Source organism: Salvelinus namaycush, chromosome 2, assembly GCF_016432855.1.
Source record: "Salvelinus namaycush isolate Seneca chromosome 2, SaNama_1.0, whole genome shotgun sequence".
NCBI lineage: Eukaryota > Metazoa > Chordata > Actinopteri > Salmoniformes > Salmonidae > Salvelinus > Salvelinus namaycush.
The window spans coordinates 79,301,051-79,308,550 of NC_052308.1; positions in this window are offsets into that span (position 1 = coordinate 79,301,051).

Genomic DNA, 7,500 nt, shown 5'->3' on the forward strand with positions numbered 1-7,500 from the left:
GACTGACTGATGTTTCTCTCTCTCTGACTGTCTGTATCCAATATGACAGTGATCTATCTGTACTGTTGACTGACTGATGTCTCTCTCTCTCTGACTGTCTGTATCCAATATGACAGTGATCTATCTGTACTGTTGACTGACTGATGTCTCTCTCTCTGACTGTCTGTATACAATATGACAGTGATCTATCTGTACTGTTGACTGACTGATGTCTCTCTCTCTCTGACTGTCTGTATCCAATATGACAGTGATCTATCTGTACTGTTGACTGACTGATGTCTCTCTCTCTCTGACTGTCTGTATACAATATGATAGTGATCTATCTGTACTGTTGACTGACTGATGTCTCTCTCTCTCTGACTGTCTGTATACAATATGACAGTGATCTATCTGTACTGTTGACTGACTGATGTCTCTCTCTCTCTGACTGTCTGTATCCAATATGACAGTGATCTATCTGTACTGTTGACTGACTGATGTCTCTCTCTCTCTGACTGTCTGTATCCAATATGACAGTGATCTATCTGTACTGTTGACTGACTGATGTCTCTCTCTCTCTGACTGTCTGTATCTAATATGACAGTGATCTATCTGTACTGTTGACTGACTGATGTCTCTCTCTCTCTGACTGTCTGTATCCAATATGACAGTGATCTATCTGTACTGTTGACTGACTGATGTTTCTCTCTCTCTGACTGTCTGTATACAATATGACAGTGATCTATCTGTACTGTTGACTGACTGATGTCTCTCTCTCTGACTGTCTGTATACAATATGACAGTGATCTATCTGTACTGTTGACTGACTGATGTCTTTCTCTCTCTGACTGTCTGTATACAATATGACAGTGATCTATCTGTACTGTTGACTGACTGATGTCTCTCTCTCTGACTGTCTGTATACAATATGACAGTGATCTATCTGTACTGTTGACTGACTGATGTCTCTCTCTCTCTGACTGTCTGTATACAATATGACAGTGATCTATCTGTACTGTTGACTGACTGATGTCTCTCTCTCTCTGACTGTCTGTATCCAATATGACAGTGATCTATCTGTACTGTTGACTGACTGATGTCTCTCTCTCTCTGACTGTCTGTATACAATATGACAGTGATCTATCTGTACTGTTGACTGACTGATGTCTCTCTCTCTCTGACTGTCTGTATACAATATGACAGTGATCTATCTGTACTGTTGACTGACTGATGTCTCTCTCTCTCTGACTGTCTGTATACAATATGACAGTGATCTATCTGTACTGTTGACTGACTGATGTCTCTCTCTCTCTGACTGTCTGTATCCAATATGACAGTGATCTATCTGTACTGTTGACTGACTGATGTCTCTCTCAATTCAATTCAATTCAATTCAAGGGGCTTTATTGGCATGGGAAACATGTGTTAACATTGCCAAAGCAAGTGAGGTAGCAATACACAAAAGTGAAACAAACAATACAAATTAACAGTAAACATTACACATACAGAAGTTTCAAAACAATAAAGACATTACAAATGTCATATTATATATATATACAGTGTTGTAGCAATGTACGAATGGTTAAAGCACACAGGTTAAAATAAATAGGCATAAATATGGGTTGTATTTACAATGCTGTTTGTTCTTCACTGGTTGCCCTTTTCTTGTGACAACAGGTCACAAATCTTGCTGCTGTGATGGCACACTGTGGAATTTCACCCAGTAGATATGGGAGTTTATCAAAATTGGATTTGTTTTCGAATTCTTTGTGGATCTGTGTAATCTGAGGGAAATATGTGTCTCTAATATGGTCATACATTGGGCAGGAGGTTAGAAAGTGCAGCTCAGTTTCCACCTCATTTTGTGGGCAGTGTGCACATAGCCTGTCTTCTCTTGAGAGCCATGTCTGCCTACGGCGGCCTTTCTCAATAGCAAGGCTATGCTCACTGAGTCTGTACATAGTCAAAGCTTTCCTTAAGTTTGGGTCAGTCACAGTGGTCAGGTATTCTGCCACTGTGTACTCTCTGTTTAGGGCCAAATAGCATTCTAGTTTGCTCTGTTTTTTTGTTAATTCTTTCCAATGTGTCAAGTAATTATCTTTTTGTTTTCTCATGATTTGGTTGGGTCTAATTGTGCTGTTGTCCTGGGGCTCTGTGGGGTGTGTTTGTGTTTGTGAACAGAGCCCTAGGACCAGCTTGCTTAGGGGACTCTTCTCCAGGTTCATCTCTCTGTAGGTGATGGCTTTGTTATGCAAGGTTTGGGAATCGCTTCCTTTTAGGTGGTTGTAGAATTTAACGGCTCTTTTCTGGATTTTGATAATTAGTGGGTATCGGCCTAATTCTGCTCTGCATGCATTATTTGGTGTTCTACGTTGTACACGGAGGATATTTTTGCAGAATTCTGCATGCAGAGTCTCAATTTGGTGTTTGTCCCATTTTGTGAAATCTTGGTTGGTGAGCGGACCCCAGACCTCACAACCATAAAGGGCAATGGGCTCTATGACAGATTCAAGTATTTTTAGCCAGATCCTAATTGGTATGTTGAAATTTATGTTCCTTTTGATGGCATAGAATGCCCTTCTTGCCTTGTCTCTCAGATCGTTCACAGCTTTGTGGAAGTTACCTGTGGCGCTGATGTTTAGGCCGAGGTATGTATAGTTTTTTGTGTGCTCTAGGGCAACGGTGTCTAGATGGAATTTGTGGTCCTGGCGACTGGACCTTTTTTGGAACACCATTATTTTGGTCTTACTGAGATTTACTGTCAGGGCCCAGGTCTGACAGAATCTGTGCAGAAGATCTAGGTGCTGCTGTAGGCCCTCCTTGGTTGGTGACAGAAGCACCAGATCATCAGCAAACAGTAGACATTTGACTTCGGATTCTAGTAGGGTGAGACCGGGTGCTGCAGACTGTTCTAGTGCCCGCGCCAATTCGTTGATATATATGTTGAAGAGGGTGGGGCTTAAGCTGCATCCCTGTCTCACCCCACGACCCTGTGTGAAGAAATGTGTGTGTTTTTTGCCAATTTTAACCGCACACTTGTTGTTTGTGTACATGGATTTTATAATGTCGTATGTTTTACCCCCAACACCACTTTCCATCAATTTGTATAGCAGACCCTCATGCCAAATTGAGTCGAAGGCTTTTTTGAAATCAACAAAGCATGAGAAGACTTTGCCTTTGTTTTGGTTTGTTTGGTTGTCAATTAGGGTTTGTAGGGTGAATACATGGTCTGTTGTACGGTAATTTGGTAAAAAGCCAATTTGACATTTGCTCAGTACATTGTGTTCATTGAGGAAATGTACGAGTCTGCTGTTAATGATAATGCAGAGTATTTTACCAAGGTTACTGTTGACGCATATTCCACGGTAGTTATTGGGGTCAAATTTGTCTCCACTTTTGTGGATTGGGGTGATCAGTCCTTGGTTCCAAATATTGGGGAAGATGCCAGAGCTAAGGACGATGTTAAAGAGTTTTAGTATAGCCAATTGGAATTTGTTGTCTGTATATTTGATCATTTCATTAAGGATACCATCAACACCACAGGCTTTTTTGGGTTGGAGGGTTTTTATTTTGTCCTGTAACTCATTCAAGGTAATTGGAGAATCCAGTGGGTTCTGGTAGTCTTTAATAGTTGATTCTAGGATTTGTATTTGATCATGTATATGTTTTTGCTCTTTATTCTTTGTTATAGAGCCAAAAAGATTGGAGAAGTGGTTTACCCATACATCTCCATTTTGGATAGATAATTCTTCGTGTTGTTGTTTGTTTAGTGTTTTCCAATTTTCCCAGAATTGGTTAGAGTCTATGGATTCTTCAATTACATTGAGCTGATTTCTGACATGCTGTTCCTTCTTTTTCCGTAGTGTATTTCTGTATTGTTTTAGGGATTCACCATAGTGAAGGCGTAGACTCAGGTTTTCCGGGTCTCTATGTTTTTGGTTGGACAGGTTTCTCAATTTCTTTCTTAGATTTTTGCATTCTTCATCAAACCATTTGTCATTGTTGTTCATTTTCTTCGGTTTTCTATTTGAGATTTTTAGATTTGATAGGGAAGCTGAGAGGTCAAATATACTGTTAAGATTTTCTACTGCCAAGTTTACACCTTCACTATTGCAGTGGAACGTTTTACCCAGGAAGTTGTCTAAAAGGGATTGGATTTGCTGTTGCCTAATTGTTTTTTGGTAGGTTTCCAAACTGCATTCCTTCCATCTATAGCATTTCTTAATGTTACTCAGTTCCTTTGGCTTTGATGCCTCATGATTGAGTATTGCTCTGTTCAAGTAGACTGTAATTTTGCTGTGATCTGATAGGGGTGTCAGTGGGCTGACTGTGAACGCTCTGAGAGACTCTGGGTTGAGGTCAGTGATAAAGTAGTCTACAGTGCTACTGCCAAGAGATGAGCTATAGGTGTACCTGCCATAGGAGTCCCCTCGAAGCCTACCATTGACTATGTACATACCCAGCGTGCGACAGAGCTGCAGGAGTTGTGACCCGTTTTTGTTGGTTATGTTGTCATAGTTGTGTCTAGGGGGGCATATGGGGGAGGGAATGCTGTCACCTGCAGGCAGGTGTTTGTCCCCCTGTGTGCTGAGGGTGTCAGGTTCGTGTCCAGTTCTGGCATTTAGGTCGCCACAGACTAATACATGTCCCTGGGCCTGGAAATGATTGATTTCCCCCTCCAGGATGGAGAAGCTGTCTTCATTAAAGTATGGGGATTCTAGTGGGGGGATATAGGTAGCACACAGGAGGACATTTTTCTCTGTTAAGATAATTTCCTTTTGAATTTCTAGCCAAATGTAAAATGTTCCTGTTTTGATTAATTTAATGGAGTGAGTTAGGTCTGCTCTATACCAAATTAGCATTCCCCCTGAGTCCCTTCCCTGTTTCACACCTGGTAGTTTGGTGGATGGGACTACCAGCTCTCTGTAACCTAGAGGGCAACCAGTAGGTCCGTCTCCTCTATACCATGTTTCTTGCAGGATGACAATGTCTGCATTACCGATTTCTTTGGTGAAGTCCGGGTTCCTGCTCTTTAGGCCAAAGGCAGATGACCTCAGGCCTTGGATATTCCAGGATGATATAGTGAAGGCTTTTTGTTCCATAAAGTGTCCAGTGTTGTTGGTCGTGGTTTGGCCTCAGGCCAGTAAGTGTGAGCAGAGCCTGCTGAGCATCTGGTACATGCCGTTGGCTTGGGTGAGTGTAAGAGTGGGGGTTGGGCCTGTTTGCCCGCTCACTACCTGGGCGTATGTGTGACTTCCATGTTGATGCCCTCTTTGCGGGGGTGGGGTGCATGGGGTGGGCAGGAGTGGCATAGGTCTGATCTGAGGGGGCCTAAATTGGGTGTGGGCATGGTTGATGTGGGGGGGTGTTGATTGGTTGGGGTGGGGGTGTGGATGTGTCTGGGGGTGCTGTGGTCTGGATGTGAGTCCTCTTGGCGTGGGTCCTCTATGTGTAGGTCCAGGGGGGGGTCCTGAAGGTCTTGGAGGGTGTCTCGCTGGTCTGGGTGGGGTGTCTATTGATCTGTTGCTCCTGTGTGAAGTGTTGGGGCTGCGTTTGAGAGCGATGTCCTTTAGAGTCCGGGCAAAGGTGGGCACTGCTGCCTTGTAGAGGTGGACCTGGTCATAGAGGCTGTTCAAGTCCAGGGTGGAGTGGTGGGCCAGAAAGACATTTGGTTTTGAGGCACAGTCACGGGAAATGCTTGCGTTTACCCGCTGTATTGTAGCAGGGTGGAAGTCTTTTCGTGGTAGCAGGGTGGAGATAACCACTTGTGCGTTGGGGAAAGTAGAAGAAGCTTTTTCAATCACTCCCTTCAGTGCTGTGGCCACCCTTTCCTGCTGTGCTCTCAGGTCGTTTGTGCCTGTGTGTATTATTATGTGGCTAGGTGAGCCTAGTTTGTCCTCAGACAGAAGGTCTAGGGCGCGCTGGGTGTTTGGACACCAGAGTTTAGACACACTGTGTTTGGGAAAAAGTTTTTTTTCTTCTATAAATTTCCCATTTGAGTCCATAAGGAGGACAATCTGTGTCTTGTGTTTGTCCTCAGTGGGTGTGGGGGGGTTATCAGGAGGGCTATCAGGGTGGCTGACAGGGGGGGTGCTCAGGGGGGGTGAGAGCTGCTGGGCTTGGGGTTTTTCTTTTGTCTGTTCTGCTGTGATGTTGACTGTATGGTCAGGGTCTGGTGTGGACTGTTCTGCTGTGGTATTGAGACTTTTGTGGTATTGCTGCTGTGGTATTGAGACTTCTCTCTCTCTGACTGTCTGTATCCAATATGACAGTGATCTATCTGTACTGTTGACTGACTGATGTCTCTCTCTCTCTGACTGTCTGTATACAATATGACAGTGATCTATCTGTTCTGTTGACTGACTGATGTCTCTCCCTCTCAATTCAAATCAAATCAAATCAATTCAAGGGGCTTTATTGGCATGGGAAACATATGTTTACATCTCTGTCTAACTCATTATATACGTTGAGAAGTGGTTCAACTGTTTGGTTCACTACAACAAATATTCATGTTTGATCGTTATATATAGTTCAGAATACATCATGCAATTTAGTGTCCAAAAAATAGCTTAAACACAAAACAGTTAAATATTTCAAATTTAAGAGAAGCATATGGGTGATGATGTCACTTCGTTACTTTAAGTGTTGACACTGTCCACCTCTGGGCTAGGGGGTCCACCTCTGGGCTAGGGGGTCCACCTCTGGGCTAGGGGGTCCACCTCTGGGCTAGGGGGTCCACCTCTGGGCTAGGGGGTCCACCTCTGGGCTAGGGGTTCCACCTCTGGGCTAGGGGTTCCACCTCTGGGCTAGGGGGTCCACCTCTGGGCTAGGAGGTCCACCTCTGGGCTAGGGGGTCCACCTCTGGGCTAGGAAGTATACTAACTTTGCTTTGAGAGCCTAACTGATTACACATGATCTACATTTTAATAGTTTATAGACATTCCATGTGTACATCTGGTGGGTTGAACGAAGGACGTAGTTAGCTATTCTGGATGGCTGAGACTGTCACTATTGGCTCCTCCCTTTCGTCTATTTGGTTGGGGAGAGCCAATAGTATCACTCGTCTTGAGGATGTCATTGATTGGTCTGATGATAATGATGTCATATTGCTGAGTCCCATATTTAATGATACTTCCTGGGGCCAAAACTGTAAAGAATAAATAATGGAAAAATACAATTAAAACGATCATAAAAAACGTAGCCCACAGATAAAGGAAAAATCCCATAAAACCCCACATATACAGTTTATAGAAGCATCTAGAACTGATGAAAAGCCTTTCTGTTCAGTGACATCACCTTTATTGAGACCCAAATTAACCATATGACTTTATTGAGACATATCCCCTCGAACAAGAGAAATAATACAAATAATGCAAATATTTTCCGTCCTGATTGACCCAGGAGATGTTGTCTTGGCGAGCAGCAGCTTCCTGGACCGGTTCTGTCCTGGGATTGGTCAGGGCCATCTGTACCAGCTGGCTGCTGATAGGTTGAGATTTATATGTCTGGCTGGCTGTGGTA